This window comes from Puma concolor, chromosome D2 (genome assembly GCF_028749965.1).
Source record: "Puma concolor isolate L17-30 chromosome D2, mPumCon1.1.hap2, whole genome shotgun sequence".
Classification (NCBI taxonomy): domain Eukaryota; kingdom Metazoa; phylum Chordata; class Mammalia; order Carnivora; family Felidae; genus Puma; species Puma concolor.
Window position 1 is genome coordinate 6771845 of NC_141677.1, and position 16171 is coordinate 6788015.

The window sequence follows — 16171 nt, forward strand, 5'->3', positions numbered from 1 at the left end:
CCTCTCCTTTCCCTGGCTCCACGCCGGGCCCCCTGACCCCGTCCCTTGTCCTTGCACCATCCAGGCAGCCCCGTCCTGCCACGACTCTCAGATCTACATTCTGTCTCCTCCGGTCAGGAGGTGCCCAGCACCCCCATCAATTCTTCTGCGACCCCCAGTCCCCAGGAGCGGGATCAGAGCCCCCGGGGTCTCCACCATCTGTGCCCCGCCTGGCTTTCCATTGCATGTCCCAATGCCCTACACCCATCACAGACACCCCACAGACATCCCCCTTCGGAGACACCCTTCCCTCCCTCTCTTCCCCTGACTCAGGAGGCCTGACAACCTTGGGGAATTTTTCAAGACCCCCCCTTGAAGCCGGGTTAGTGCCCTGAACTCACTATTCTCACGGTGTCTGTGCCCACTTGTACTGAGCGGTTACTACGTGCTGAGCTTTGGGCACCTAGCATGCGTCATGTCCCTGGGTGCCCACACTAGGTCCGCAACGCGGACACTGCGAGCGGTCCCTCCTCAGATGAACCTACATGCACGGTGGCCCAGCAGTGGCCCGAATGCCACACTGCTGGCAAGTGGGAGACCCGAAGAGCTCAGAGGCTCACCATCACCAGCAGCGCATAACGTACGTAATGGAGAAACGAACAGTGCGACTGGTGTTTCTGGGGAAAGGCCCAGAATGACAAGAGAGGGTGACCCCGTGACACTAGATGGGAGAATGTCCCCAGAACTCCTCAGAGGACAGTTCGCCATGAGGGTGCTCACAGACTAACGTCCTAACAAAGACCAAAATATTTCCTCAAGACGGGGTCACAAGCAATTTCTATGAACCAAGAATAGACACATGGCTCAGCAAGAAAGGTTTAAAAGCAGTGGGGGAAGTAGGGAAGGTTGTCTCGCTAGGGACAAAAAAAAAATGGCGTGTTGGCTCAAAGACGAACAGGACCTCTCAGGGAAGAATCAGGAATTCTGTACAATTAAATCAACCCCCTTCTCAGGAACTTCTCACACTGTAGAACCAACAGGCTCTTCTCTACAAACGGCCCCCAAGCGAGGATTAGAGAGGAGGCAAAAGTCCTGTCGTGCGCCATCGGGCCCCCACGTCACTGACCCCGTGTCCACTTCTGGCCTCAGACATGGACCTGCGCTAAGGGAGGAGGCGTGAACAGGAACGCCGAGGACAGTCCCACGAAGAGTAAGTCAGGAAGGATGACCATTCGGGACAGCCCGTCGCCTCGCCAGGCTCCCCTTCCTGGTGCTGCAGACCTTGACTTTGCCATCATAAATATCGGCTGGGGTCAAAGACATCTAAGGGCTTACACGTCTGGGGAAAAAATTTTCTTTTATGGAGAAGGATCAAAAGGAGAAGTGTAAAGCTCCCTGACACCTAACCCAAGTGCAAAACCCACAGGGAAAGTTTAACCTAGGGACGAGGAAGCGGGGAAGATGCCACCATTTGACATCATTTTAAGCGTTAGCCCGCTAAGAGCGACGGACGGCCGTTCTTCCATTCCTACCAGACAGAGAGAAAAAACAGTCTTAATCTGAAGGATGAGAATTTGGGCTTCCGTATGAAGATTTTCCCAAAAGCAAGAATGTGTAACTACGAAGATGGAGTCTGTATACCCACCACACGACTGGTCTTCAACTAACAATACGCGGGGCTCCCATACTGGAGTTCAAGTAGAACAGGTGTTCACGATTCCGCCTCACGGAAGCTGTGGTAATACAGACCACACGCTGTTCACTGCGTGCTTCCCTAAAACAAAGTCACCCAGAGAGACCCGAGGGGGAAGCCCAGCTCTGCCAGGGTGTAGGATTCCCACCCCGTGTCCCATTCTGAAGTCCAACTCCTTCACAACAGGGATTACATTAAAATGCACGAACACTCGGTATCCATAAAATGGGGCAGCACCTGCCTCGTTGAGTCTCCTGGAAGGATTCGAGAAGCTACTCGCATGATATTTAGCCTGCGAGGAATTGAAGCAAGCACTCGATTCTATGAGAGCAAACACGGTTTATGTCAACAAAAGAAAACCAGCCGTGCGTCCAGCCATTCAGCCCACCCATACCAGCCACTCCCTCCACAGACCTTCCCAGAGTATCTGTCACGTGTGGAACACTGGGGCGGGCCCACAGCTATGTTCCACATCTCATCACTGGCCGCACACACTTGCAGAGTACTCAAGATGGGCCAGTCACCATCCTAAGCACCAAGTACACACGTGTGTGCACGTGTGTGTGTGTGCGCGCTCTTTCCTTAAAATTTTTATTTAATGTTTATTTATTATTGAGAGAGACAGAGAGAGAGAGAGAGAGAGAGAGGGAGAGAGAGAGAGAGAGAATGAATCCAAAGCAGGCTCCAGGCTCCGAGCTGTCAGCACAGAGCCCGACGCGGGGCTCGAACTCACAGACCGCGAGATCATGACCTGAGCCGAAGTCAGATGCCCAACAGACTGAGCCACCCAGGCGCCCCGTGTGTACTCTTTCAATCCCCACAGTGACCCTTTAGCGTAAGTAGTATTTATTATCCCCTTTAGCTACACAACGCTGCATCTAAGTACAGGGGGCCGGACTGGGGGCCGCCCACAAGGCCCTCGTGCACACACCGGAGGGAAAGAGGCAGGCTGAGCCCCTGGGCCCCAATCACACAGACCTCCAGTGTGGCTGTCGACAAGTGACCTGACCAGCATTGTCCTTGTCAGGATTAAATGAGGTGACTTATGGACAGACCTTCGTCCCAGTGCCCGCCACCCAAGACTATACCCGTAAAACAATAATAAAAATAACAGGTAAACAGACAGGGGCGCCTGGCCGGCTCAGTCAGGAGAGCGCACGAGTCCTGACCTCAGGGTTGTGAGTTCGAGTCCCACACCAGGTATCAAGGTGACGTAGTTAAAAACTTAAAAAATAGGCAAGTAAAGAAATAAATAAAAATAATTGCAGCTGCCATGAGAGTTTTCCATCAAGACTCATCAGTCCTCAGGCAGATGAGCAAACACCAACAAGCAGACAGCATCAGTCTAGAGACCAAGAAGAATGCGATCAGAGGGATTTAAACCACATTTAGGATTCATTAAAATATCAGTAAGCACAACCCGCGATTAAGAATTACAAATGTGTGTTTCCAAACGCTGGGGAACGGTTAAGAGTGAGAGTAGCTGTCGTGTGCGGGGGGCCTGCTCTGCTCTTGGTCCTGTGACAGGCCCTTTACGGAGGCTCCTCAATCTTCAAAACCACTCGGAGGCTCCTCGAGTGATCCCGACTCCGCGGGTGAGGATTCTGAGCCGCTTAGGGGTACAGAGAGGGGCGCACGTCACCTGACCAATAAAAAGCACAGACTGTTGCTTAAAAGTGAGTCCCCAGTGAGGCGAGCAGGGACATAACCTCAGGGTGAGACACAGCCGTGCCGCAAAGCACCTCCCTGACGCCAACCGGGACTTCACATGGCGACACGCGGCTCAACCTAGGTCTCACACCAATGGCTCGCTCTGGGCTCTGGAGACGCCCGGACCGCCGGAAGGGCATGACACGTCCCCATCAAAGTGACGTGCTCCATACACACGTCATCCGACCGTCTAGTTTAGTCCAAATGTCTCTTGGAACACGGTCGGAGGGGGATCGTTTGCAACTAGTGCGGTTATCCCAAAGCGACTGGACGTCCACACCACGGGCTCCAGAGCTGGGACGCTGGTGACGTCAAGGGCACACCACAAAGCACGCGTGTGGGGTGACAGTGGGCGCGGAAGGAGAAGGGAACCCAGAGCAACTCTCCTAGTTTACTTACAGCGGAGCACCGTCGTGACAAACAGCCCAGCCTATGACTGTCCCGCTTTCTTACTGATGGTTTCCATGTGTCACCTGAGGTCACAGAAAACAAAGGACAGCAAGAGAGTTCACCGTGTAAATTCTAGGACCCGAGTCTGCTTCCGATACTGCCCAACACGGACCCCGCCCCTGAGACGAGAGGCCACGCTTCGGCCACCACCGAGTCCGCGGTACCACACGCGGGTGCCACAGGCCTCCAGAAGGTGCGGCCGCCTGTCCCCGCGCCCGGCACCACGCAGGCCTGCAGAGGAGGGGCGGGCGGGCCTGCCCCAGGGAGCGTGGCTGCATTCCGGAGACACACGGCTCTCAGAAACGTGACAGGGAAACGTGTGACTCTCCATCGCTTTTCAGAGTTCATGGGAAACAAACACATATCTCACTTTGGGGGCCAAAAACTGCCTCCCGTCCTTTTTGGCCATCCAAGCTATCGGCCCATATCCTGAAATCCTTCCTGGCCTGCAACACGCCTTCTAATCTGCCCTTTCGGACACACGGATCATGTGCGAGGCGCACTGGCAGACTTGTGGGGACGCAGCCGACGAGGGGGGCCAGGCGGGGCCGCCCACGGCCTCACCGGACACGCGGCTGCGCAGCACAAGGCCTGCTTTCGGCCGAGCAGAAGCAGGGGCAGCCGGGCACCGGGGCAGGGGGCCCTGACGCAGCCCCTCTCTTGCCCGGGCCCCGGGCCATTTGCTCGCCCAGGCCCAGGCTCATTCCTTTCTCGCAAGTGAACAGCGGCCCAGGCCATCGACACGCTCCGTGCCTGAGCCAGCCAGCAAGCTCCTCGGTCACCACCCTGCCCTGCGGAACACCGCATGGCATCTGTGCCGCGGCACAATTCTCCCGGCCTGGTGTTCGCTTCGAGATCCCCGGGCTCCTTCCGGCCGATCGAAACTGCATGTAATTCTCCGCCCAGAAGTCTTCAAGAGACAAGGCAAAGGAATGAAAGACGCTCTCATTAGATGTTCATTTATTAAGGTATTCCAGTGCTCTCCGTTATCCAAGCAGGACGCAGGTGCACTTGGAAGGAACAGGCACAGATGTAAAGTCACAACATCTAAAAAAAAAGAAGTTGAGGGGAGCCTGGGTGGCTCAGTCGGTTAAGCTCCCGACTCAGGTCACGATCTCGCGGTTTGTGAGTTGGTGCCCCGTCCAGCTTCGGCTCGGGTCATGACCTCACAGCTTGTGAGTTCGAGCCCCACGTCGGACTCTGTGCTGACAGCTCGGAGCCCGGAGCCTGCTTCGGAGTCTGTGTCTCCCTCTCTCTCCGCCCCTCCCCACTCATGCTCTGTCTCTCGGTCTTAAAAATTTTTTTGAAATAAAAACATTAAAAAAATTTTTTTAAAAAGAAGTTGATTTTCCAACCACAAGATAATGCTGTTGTTGTGCCTGAATATTACAAGTTTGAAATCTCTGATGGCCAAGAGCTAAACAGAAAATGGGGCAGGCCACATAACTCTGATCAAAGGAGAACAGAAGAGGGCTTTTCCCCCTAAGAACTGAGAAACAGAATCCTCTGTTTTGTTTTTTAAACAACGGCTTGTACAATACACATAGAAACACTGTCATGGGGTTTCTTACATCTCTGCTAAATAAAAGCTGCACACATAACATTAAAGTGCGCCTCCGAGATGGCGCTCATGGAGGCAATGGTAATACAGGGGAAAATGCCTTTTCCTTCCATCAAGTTTAAAAGCATTAAGTAAGAGGATGAGAACACACTGCTTGTGCTGTAGGGCTTGGTCCCCAAAACAAGACCTTCCAGGAAAAACCATCTGAATGTGCTCTTTGACACAAAATCCCAGAAATAACTGGAATGACAGGTGTTCCAAAATCTCCACAACGATTCCACTGCTCCGAGAGCCCCGACCCCACTTGGCTGCAGCAGGCACTGGTTGAACGTCAGCCCTGCCACCCGTGGACCCACCGGTCACTCATCAACGAACATCCCTGGTCCCCCACCTACCCGGAAGGGGAACAGCCGCCCCTGAAGTGTGCGCGTGACGTTATTTCGTATTTTAAAAGGCATGTGCACGGGCTACCGGTTTATACCTTCAGCTCTTTTCTCGGTTTTTGTCCCCTTAATAGTAACAAGGTATTCTGTTTGTTTGGGGAAAGTGCCACGCTTTGTGTATCTGCTTATCATTATAAACTCCCTTATCCTCGTATCCCTAGCCAATCCCAGTCGTCACAGAGAAACTTAGAAGCCTACGGCACGAAATGCCATTGCGGTCGCCCGGAGGCACTCAGTGCGGGATGCGCGATAAAAATGGGACAAGAGTCTGGTGGACCAGCATCCCCAAGATGCCACTTCCACGGGGCCATCAGCCGGACGGCTACTGAGGCAGGGGTAAGGGTCAGCCACCACGCCGTGCACGGGGCAGGCCTTCCCAAATCCCTGCAACGGCGTTCAAACTAGGTCTGCGAGCTGCAAAGCTCCCGATGTGCTTATCCCACCCACCAGCTGCCCCACAAGGGAGCTGCTGGGATCCACTCGTCCCTGCCCAAGGATCTGACTTCTTTCTCTTGTGTACCGCCGCTGGACTGTGGGAGACCAGACAGGGTCACCCCACTTCTGCCTCTCCGGCATAGGGGCCACGGTGAGCTAATTATTCTGAGACCCAGTAGACACGGAAGCAGCTCAGACAACAGGGGCGAAGCTACCGCTTTGCGAGGGAAGTTTACAGTCACAAGAGAAACCTCCATTCACGAGGGCGTTCCTCTCGGTACCAGGAAGAGAAGGCTGAAGACAGGAAAAGAGGAGTCGAGAAAGCCCCTTCCTGACCGAGAAGCAACCCTCCCCCTAGTTTGCTGTACTTTTCCTGATCACGTCCCCACCACCCGGCCTCCACAGTTTGCTTTGTTTGAGCCGAAGACGTTTAATCTGTCTTTTGGTACAGGAGCCCCAGCTGAGAACCTGGACTGGGAACCAGTGTAGAAGGAAAAGACGCTTTGCTCCCTTACACTGCCAGCTACAGCTTGAGCGAAACTTCTGAGGGTGTCCCAGGCACCTGTAATAATCCCCCCCCCATCCCCACTGACTGAGCACCTGCGATGTGCCAGACATCGGCTTGGTCCTAGCGACCGCGAGGTAAGGCAGGCACAATTCCCCACATCTTACAGATCAAGACGACGAGGGTCAGAGGGAAAGGTTAAGAAACCAGCTGTGGATGGTGGAGCCAGGAGTCCAACCCAGATTCTGAGGCCAAAATCAGGTTTGGGACTGAATCGTTTACACATTCGCATGTATAGTTAACCTCTGCAGCACCTCGAATTATTCTGTGAAGCCCTAAAAACGCTACAGCTTTGGTTTACAGGTGGCCTCCTCAACTCTCCCTGAAATTCATCCCCAGGAAGACAGCCCTTATGTCTTGAACCTCAGACGACTCCGTCCATCTGTTCTTGCTGCTACATTGTTCAGCTTCGGAGTTTCTGCACCTGCTCCGCCCGTGGGACGGACCAATTACTGATTTCCTTCCGCGTAGGGGTCACTGAGAACTTCTGCTCACCGGGTACAGTCGGGAGGTCCCGAGCAAGGAAGGAGGTGCTGGGACGGTCTGCTCGGCAGGGAGTCTGAGGAGCTCCCAGTCGGCTGGTGAACACACAATCCACCACCAATAAACGGCCCGGGGCCCAGATGCACCCGCGGCATCAGAAAAGACACACGGGGCTCGCCTGCACTGAAAACGGGGTGTCGTAAGGAGACGAGTGAGCCTCCGCGTCACGTTCCAGGAACAGAAACATTTGGCAAATATTAGAATCACACTGGGATCTTTGACAAGGTAAGACGGTAAAAACTAAGTAGAGAGAATTTCCTCCAAGAAATCCTTTTATTCCACTTTAGGCTTACATTCTTTTTAAAACTGTGATGGAACCGGGGGCGCCTGGGCGGCTCAGTTGGTTAAGCATCTGACTTCAGCTCAGGTCATGATCTCACGGTTCGTGGGTTCAAGTCCCGCATCGGGTGAACCCTGGTTCTCTCTCTCTCTCTCTCTCTCTCCCTCTCTCTCTCTGCCCCTCCCCTGCTCATGCTCCCTCTCTCTCTCAAAATCAATTTAATTAAAAAAAAGACTTCCGTGATGAATTAAAAACGTTTAAAACTACAAACTGCACCCTCTACATATTTAAAATATTAGTTTTTAAAACGCTACTCTACTAAGTACCCATCTATCTATCTACACACATGTGCACACACATAGTAAAAGGTCTCCAAAGACCTCCAACCGTAAGTGGAGCCGGCAAGGGTATGGGGGAGACCATGGTCCATGGGGACTTTGTCTGTGGTATTTAAATCTTTTATGGGATGGGCTCATGGGTCATTTGCATAACTAAAAAGTTAAAACAAAGCACCGGGCATGCTAACGATGGCCTGCCAAAGGGACACCACCGACTCGGTGTCACCGGTACTAAAAGAACGTAAATGGAACCACTGCGAAATTTTCCTTTTGAACCAGCCCTTACACAAAAGTACTCAGCACTAAGGAGGATCCAGTAAAAAGGAACGCTTCCCCCACAGGGAGTCATGTCACCACCACATGTCAAGAGCCTTAAAATGTGTCTGCCACTGGGTCCAGATCCAGTTCAGATCGACCTCAAGGAAATAATCAGACATCGGGATAAAGCATGACACATGGACGTTCCTCACTGTCTTCGCCACTACGAAATGCACAAGTCCCTAACAGATCAACAACAGGGAAACGATTTCAGGAACGTGAAATAGCCACATGGGCGAAGAGCGCGCAGCCCTTAGGAAATACTTCCCCGCAGGAATCACGGAGATAGAATACGAAATGAGGAAAGCAGAACACGAAAGTATCCTTACAAGGAGCACGCGCACACACGCACAAGGCACACACGCGCACACACACGCGCAAGGCCCTGGCAAAACAGGCCACGTAAGCTGGCCAAACAGCAGTGGGGTGTCCGCGCCTTCCCTGCTCACGCCTGTGTCCACAGCGACCGGGACGGCCTCCAGCTCACAGGTGCGCAGACGCTGCCCGGCGGGCCAGACCCGCCACGACAAACAAGATCATCTTAAAGAGCACCCCGTCTTTTTTGCCCTTGCCCTAGCTATTCCTCAGTCCGGAAGGGGTGCCTGTGTGGGGCGCCGCAGCCGAAACCGCCACCCTGGGGGAGGCTCTGTCCCGTCTGCTGGAAGAAGGCCACCCGGCATGTCATTCCCCGCTCCTCTCCGCCCCTGCACAGGTGTGCATGTGGGCGTGCCGTAAGAGGGGGCTCCCTGGGACTCTGCGTGCGTGTACCCACGCCGTGACACCAGCACCCGCGGCGGACCCTGCACCCGCTCTCGGCCCGCCCCCCATCTGCATTTTCAAAACGAGATGCCCCTCGCTAAGGTTCCTGCCGGCCGAGCGGTGATGGGAGGTTCTAAGCATTCCCGTCAGGCAGAAAACGGAAAGGCTGATGGTGACACAGTATCGCTTCCCTCTGATCCTCACTTGGGACCAGACTCACATCAGTGAGACTTGCCAGAGGGATGAAGACGCGCCCTCAAGTTCAGAGCCTCGCCTGGAACTCCCTCGTGGGTGGGGGATGGGCTCCACTTGGTTGGACTGGGATCTTTGGTGGGGGAGGGACACGTTCCAATTAACACTTTATTTGGGGCGCCTGGGTGGCCCCCTCAGCTAAGCGTCCGGCTTCTGCTTGGGTCGTGATCTCGAGGTTCGTGAGTTCGAGCCCCGCATCGTATCTTCTGTCTCCCTCTCTCTTTGCCCCTCCCTCCTTCACACTCTCTCTCTCAAAAGTAAACACTTAAAAAAAAGAGGAATTAAAACTTTATTTTTCAAGAATATTCTTCTTTCTGTTGCTTTTGCAAATGGGTCTCATCTGGTGGAAATGCTCATGCTGAATTCAGACCTAAGTTTAACTTCTTCTTCCCTGGATAAAACCCTATTCTGGGGCACTTCCTTCCAACAGCACCAACGGAGGGCTTGACAGAGTGTCCAGGCCTCAAGGTGGGGACTGCAGAGCAGGAGGGAGGGAGCCTGAAGCCGTGCAACCAGCCTGGGAGGGGGTTGGGCCCCCCTCCCAGGGGGGGAGGCCTGGTTTCCTCTGAGGCGCATCCCGGAAGCCACGGCTCCTGTCCAGGACACCCGCGCAGCCCGAGTTATCCTCACATGCTCTTCTGTGGGCCTCCCACCCTCATCACGGACACATCTCAGTGGTTAACTCTGAGAAAGCCTAAGAAGTCGACGGCCTTCTTTAGCAGAAGCCTGAACAACTTTTACTGAAAATACCTCTTCCCTACATTATCTTTTTACATCCCTGGTCCCCCAAGAGCAGGGCCCTACGATGGAGCCCAAGAAGCCGCAAGTCTTCATGGCCCAGACCTCGGCCCCAACGGAACAGCAGCAGCCACGGAGGGTGGCCCCGCAGGCATCAGCTCGGGGCCCGAACGCACCTGCGGCGGAGCTGGGCACAGGATGAGTCAGTGTCCCGGGGGCGGCGGGGACTGGTGCTGGCTCACCAGCCCCCTGCCCCCCAAAGCCGTCCCTCCAGTACAGGAAGCCGAGTCCAGGATGGGGGCCAGGGGCCCTGACCCTGCACGCTCACTCTGTCAGCAGCCACCCAGCTCTTCCCCAGAGTTGAAATAGCTTGGAAATCCTGAAAAACCCAGTGTTTTGTTAAAAAGAATTCTGGGGGAGGAGGTTCCATATAGCGATATACGTTCAAGAAAGGGAAACAGAAGGGGACAGGCACTGACATCAGTCTGCATTTCCTGCCAACCTTTGTCATTTGAGATTTTTCTTAAAACAAAACCAGAATCTTGGACTACGTGCATCTTCCCGGGGTGCGAGACGTCTCGCCAACCTAGATGGGCACCCCTTATTTCTCTGTCAACTCAAGCTTCACTTCAATGTTCCCAGAGCCACGAGCATGCCCCCACGTGGATGGAGAAGATTCTAGGTTTCTCAGAGTGCCTTGCCCACAGGAGCCCTAGCCCTGAGTCAGGCTGGAAGGAGGGTCCTCCAAATAAGGGGCCTCCTGGACTCACGCGGACGCAGCTTCCCCTCATGTAAAAACATCCTTCCGTGAAACACAGAATCCATAGCTAACTAAATTTAGTCAACTCAGGGTTTGGGTTACCAAACCCAAAAGCTGTCTTTCAGGCATGGCTTCTGGAGCCTCGCCATAATAAATGTGAGATGGGGGGGCGGGGGGGGGTGCCCAGAGGCTGGTGCGTGTACAAACCTGTCTGTCCCTCCGCCATCCCTGAAACGCCACGGAGCCTTCTCTTGAGAATAATGTCCCGCAGGGTTTATTCTAAGAAACGGTCCTGCAAAGTATTTGCTTAAAACAAGACCTACGTTCTTAATGGGATGAGTCACTGATACCGCTCTGTGGTCTGGCCTTTGCAAATCAGAAGCCCACCGTGGACGAGGTCTGCGGCCGGAAACCTGACTCATCGGAGAGTTGGTGCTGTACCCTGAGACTCTCTAACCTCTGATTCAGCCGCTTTTTGGGCAAGGGAGGCGAGCCGAGGCTCAGTGGGTGTTCACCGGCCAGGGCGAGACACGAGTATAGAATGTCTCAGCAGGGAACAAGCAGGCAACTGAAGTTAGAATTTTAGTATTAATGTATTAGACCTGACTATATCGAGGTTGACAGACCGAGCCCGCCCCCACCCACGTTTATTCCTGGTAATCAGAGCCCTCATTTCCTTGTGCCTAAGATCAACTAATCCAGAATAAGACGTGAAGGACTAATAACTTCTTAGAATTGAAATACCAGGAATATTTGACTTAAAATTGATTAAGTATAGGGGTACCTGGGGGACTCAGTCAGTTAAGCGTCCGACTTCAGCTCAGGTCACGATGTCGAGGTTCGTGAGTTCGAGCCCCACGTTGGGCTCTGTGCTGACAGCTCAGAGCCTGGAGCCTGCTTCAGATTCTGTGTCTTCCTCTCTCTCTGCTGCTGCACAATTAGTGCTCTGTCCCTCTCTCTCTCCCTTTCAAAAATAAACATTAAAAAAAATTTTTTTTTAAATCAAAACTATGTCATAGTATCTGTTTAAAAAAATGACTATTGAAATATTTGGATATAAGTTTATACATGAGATCATGTTTTTATCAAACTGTTTTAATTGCAAAAATAACTATACATGTTCACGGCCCTGAGAAAGAGTTCCAGGTACCTTGAGTTCTGCTACTTGTAGACGATCCACGATCCAGGTGCACATTCTGACTAATGCCTTTCCAGGATTTTCCCTCCAGGTTTACACGGTCTCTTTATTAAAATGTTACATATGTTCCTATATGTTCTAGCACAGGCTATTCTCCATACACATCGTCCCACCACGTCAATACTCTTCTTCAACATCGTTGTCATGGTTACACCACATTCCACCACAGAGAGGAATTCTGACCTATTTATCCAACCCCCTTTGGGGGCCATGTGGGTTGCTTCCAACATTCAGACAATGTTCATTCGCTCCTCAGAGCTAAATCTCTGGATGCAGCTCTACGCATTTCCTTACAAAAATACTCTAGAGGAGTGGGTTGAATCCCAGGATGGGCACGTCGCTTGGGCACAGCCACAGGAGACCTCGTGAGGAAGACAGCCAAGCCATTTCAGTTTGCCTGTCACTCAACCTTCTGTGGCTCAAGCTTCTGGCCCGTTTCTGCTGCCCTTACTGGTAAACTAATTCTTACCTAGTTCCCAAGATAGTCAAATCCTATCGTCTACTGGACATGCTTAGTTCAACAAGGATGCCTTTCCAGGATCAACGCCCCTTGTTGGTCCCTGGCTTAGCATGACATCTGAGTCCTTCAAAGTCAGACCTCAAGTCACCCTGCCTGTTCACCCCTGTATGTTCCTCAATTTTTATCTGTCACTTCTCCAACACCTCTAACCAAATGACTGATCTGAATCAGCAAGTATTCCAGAACGCTGTCTTGATCTTGTCCGACCCTTCATTTCTCCGAAGCAGCTTTGTGGGCCACAAGGGAACTCCAGAAGGTTCCAGAACTCCAAATCTCAAGCCCTCCTGGTACTGAGAGCCATCACTGGGATGGTGTCAGTGCTGAGACACTGGGTCCCCGGTCCCCACCCTCCCGTGATGTGACACTGAACCCACTCCGCATCAGGCTGTTTATTCTGTGGGATGGCAGGCAGCAGCATGTTTCGTTGTTTACAGCAGTGTCTCCGGATTATTCTAGGTCCTAACTCTGTCTACACTGTGCCATCAGGAAGGCGAGGCTGCACGGCAGGATCCCTGAAGAACAGCCACGTTGCTCGCAGAGCACAGCTGCCTCCCAGGAAGGTGGCTTCAACCACGGGTTTACTTTCCCCGCTCAGGGTCAGCCTCACACCGTGTCTAGTAGGCCGCAGGGATTCATTACGCATCATTCTCAAGGAAGCACTGGACCAGCGCACTTCCAAAGTCCTCGCAGGGGACGGTCCTTCAGTGCGCGGGGCTGTCCCCGAGCCTAGGGGCACTCGGCATCCCACACGCTCACAACACGGGATGCTAACATCCCCGCCCCCACCGCCATCACGAGAACTACAGACGTCCTCCCAGGTTTCCCAACACCAGGGCAGGGGTGACACCGTCCCGCATGGGGAGCCCCTTGCCGTCCTCAGCGAGACAGAGTGAACACGCAGGAGGTGGCAGGAGACCACACAAGCCTGGACAAGGGACGGCGCGGGGCAAGCTGTGAGTACCTAAAACCGGACCTACAGAGTGAGCTGACGGCAGGGGGGCCGGCAACTTCTCGGGGGTCCAGCGCAGAACCAAGGCGTGCGAGGAAAGGCTGTCTCGTCGGCACGTCGGGCCTCCCCTGCTGGAAGCTGATCACACGACCTAATGCAAGCGGCCCAACTTCCACCCATTTGGCAACACCGACTTTTTCCACACTGTTCCTGCTCCCGCCCTCCCGTTCAGGGCCTGCATTCCCCCCTGCATCCCGGCGTCCAGGGAGGGCGGGAGCACAGGGCGAGTCTTATGAAGGTGAGGGCGAAGGGCACGGCCGTCCTGCCCCACCAGCAGCACCACCCTTCCCGCAGGCCCCAGGACACCAACACCCTGCCCTGCTCCCTTCCGAGGCAGCTGCAGTCAAAGGGCCATTGTTCCCAGATGGGCGGGAACAACGCCTCTTGTTGGTCGGCTGAATAAGGTCCCTGGCTCCGTCCAACCTCAGCCACAATCAATCTCTCTTACGGTGCAGGGTGGGCAGGGACAGGTTTCCAAAGTCATCTTCATGCTCAGGTGAGAACGGAAAGGTCAGCCAATGAGCCACCATATACAGATCCTGTTGAAAACTGACTAGTGACCTATCAACTGGGCTGTGCTTCTCAAACTTCTAGAACTTCTTTATTTTTCTTCAATTTTCTTTTGGTGTTTATTTATTTTTGAGAGAGAAATAGAGTGTGAGCAGGGGAGGGACAGAGAGAGGGAGACACAGAATCTGAAGCAGGCTCCAGACTCCGAGCTGTCAGCACAGAGCCGGATGTGGGGCCCGAACTCACAGATGGTGAGATCATGACCTGGGCCGAAGTCGGACACTTAAACTGAATGAGCCACCCAGATGCCCCTAGAACTTCTTCAAAACGCAAACGGCCTGGTTAAAATGCAGATTTCCAGGCCTGACAGTCTGGTTCATAAGTTGTGGGAGCAGGGAGCGGCCAGGCGGTCCTGAAACAGGTGATCCAGGAGGACGGCGAGCAGGAGGGGAGAAGTGGGTGGGCCCGGGGCACTCTCTGGAGGCGCAGTCGACAGCAGCTTGGTCCGGGAAGGAATACGGGGTGAGCCCAAAAAGGAAAAGACCCACACGGCACCCTGGCCGACCTGCTGGGGGCACAGTCGTGCGGTGGCTCCACGAGGCAGTGGACCGACCCGAGGCAGAGACCGCAGAGAAGGGGTGATGTGAGAATCCAGGGCCGCAGGGACATGATCGTGTAAATCGGATTTCCTCAATCACAGCATTTACTGCAGTGTTTTACCTCTCCTGACAATTTATTTCAAGCAACGAGAAAACCCCTGCCATTAGAAATATTTCCTAGGGGCGCCTGGGTGGCGCAGTCAGTTAAGTGTCCGACTTCAGCCAGGTCACGATCTCGCGGTCCAGGAGTTCGAGCCCCGCGTCGGGCTCTGGGCTGATGGCTCAGAGCCTGGAGCCTGTTTCCGATTCTGTGTCTCCCTCTCTCTCTGCCCCTCCCCCGTTCATGCTCTGTCTCTCTCTGTCCCAAAAATAAATAAACGTTGAAAAAAAAAAATTAAAAAAAAAAGAAATATTTCCTAAAGATTCTGCCCTTTCCCACCTGGTGACGTGTGGCACACAGACAGGATTTCGTCAGTCTTTGGAGATTTAATACACACGCACCTCCGCGTCACCAGTGAGAGCTCTGCCTGCCCGGTGGCCTTGAACCTTGCCGGGCCCTTGACCACGTGACCACAAGCACCTAGCTCGGCTCTGCTCTGTCATCCGTCAAACCGGAAGTGTGCAGAGCTGTTGTGAGCTGCCCTCCCCTGCCCTCCCTGGGGACAAGACCAGGAGAGGGGTCAAGACCTTGCAACTGAATAAAGGCTGAGCCGCCCACTCTGGGCTGTTTTGGGAGAAAAAGGCTCGTCTCAAATTCACTCAAGAGACCAGGTACAGCCTCCGAAAGCCATAACTGGAACCAAACTGTAGGACTTACCCACCTAGAGAAAGGACTTTTATTCTTAGAGCTGACGTCTTCTTTTCCGATGAAATACAAATCTCCTAGGAAGGAGACACTAAAACTGGCAGTTCTTCACCTTAATGACGGTTTCTAGAAAGTTTTTCCCTGCCCACAGGGTTTAACAGCGAAAACTCAAGGTGCCAGCATCCAATGGTGGAAGAGGCTTCGGGTCACACACCTTTACCTGCAAATCCTCCCGCGGCCACCACCTCCACCATCAGACTCTCAAGGCACAGCTGGGACGTTTCAGCAGTCAAGTCAGAGCCTTCCAGAAAGAGAACGGCAGTCAGCCACACCCGCCGACTTCCGCTCTTCCCTCTTCAAAGACTCGCAGGGCACACGGGAGAGGTGTGTAAACAGCCTCTTCCAGGCTCTGTGTGTCTACAAATGGCCGGAAGCATGTTCATTATTCTCCTTAAGATGCCTTTGAAAAATTCACAAAGACCTGACGCACGCGTGTGTTTACAAGCGACCTTTCTGAAGGGCTGCTGCTGGTGTATTCTTAGACATCTGTTTCCTAACGGGTTATGGGACACCTGAGAGACTGAGATAAAAAAGGAAAACTGAACTTTCTGACATCGCCACTCTGGGCTGGGAGCAGAAAACATGCCTACGTGCCCACAAAACATAAAAGGTCAAGAGAGCGAGAATTTATGAGTGACGTGAGTCA

General features: G+C 53.4%; 1 protein-coding gene across 5 annotated transcripts in view; it reads right to left on the reverse strand.

Annotated features, from left to right (window-relative positions):
- The window catches only part of SGMS1 (sphingomyelin synthase 1), a 286818-nt gene that overhangs the window by 200915 nt on the left and 69732 nt on the right, over positions 1–16171 (reverse strand). The gene's annotated exons all lie outside the window — the stretch shown is intronic.